This window comes from Bison bison, unplaced genomic scaffold (genome assembly GCF_000754665.1).
Source record: "Bison bison bison isolate TAMUID 2011002044 unplaced genomic scaffold, Bison_UMD1.0 scf7180017864181, whole genome shotgun sequence".
Taxonomy (NCBI): domain Eukaryota; kingdom Metazoa; phylum Chordata; class Mammalia; order Artiodactyla; family Bovidae; genus Bison; species Bison bison.
Genome location: NW_011494753.1, coordinates 973,670 through 974,490, shown reverse-complemented (window position 1 = coordinate 974,490; position 821 = coordinate 973,670).

The following is an 821-nucleotide window of genomic DNA, read 5'->3' as shown; positions in this document are numbered from 1 at the left end:
TTCCACTTTATCGGTGAAAGGAACAGGCATGCCTGTTTGGAAGGCCTAAACTAATGAAAATTAATATTCTAGAAAATATGTCACCTGTTTATTTCACATTCCAGTGTTTAAATGACATTGATAAGCTGTTTGACCTTGGACAAGTTACTGAACCCCTTTCTGTCTCAGCTCTCTTCTCTGAATGAGGTTGATGATAATGGTTCCTATTTCACAGAGTTGATAGAATTGAATGAATCGTGGAGCACCTGTGGAGCTTCTGGCATACAGTAGCTCTACGTGTTTGTGTGTAAAGGTTGAAAAGAGAGACTGAGGGGGAAAAATACAGAAAGAAAAGGAAGAGAAGGAAAGGGAATGAGGGAGGAAAAAAGAAGGGAGGGAGAGAGGAAGAACAAATTTACACAGTAACACTCTTTCCAGTTCTGGAAAGAATGAAGCTGAAAGGATGAAGCTAAAAGTATGAAGATTTGAGAGCCACCTCTGACAGTACCCTCTCCAATCATGAGTTTCCTCATCTGTTAAAGAACTGTTGTTCAGTTGCTCACTCGTCTGACTCTGCAGCACACCAAGCTTCCCTATCCTTCACTATCTCCCAGAATTTGCTCAAACTCCTGTCCATTGAGTTGGTGATGACATCCAACCATCTCATCCTCTGTCACTCCCTTCTCCTGCCTTCAGTCTTTCCCAACATTACGGTCATTTCCAATGAACTGATTCTTTGCATCCGATGGTCATGGTATTGGAGCTTCACCTTCAGCATCAGTCCTTCCAATGAATATTCAGGGTTGATTTCCCTTAGGATTGACTGGCTTGATCTCCTTGTT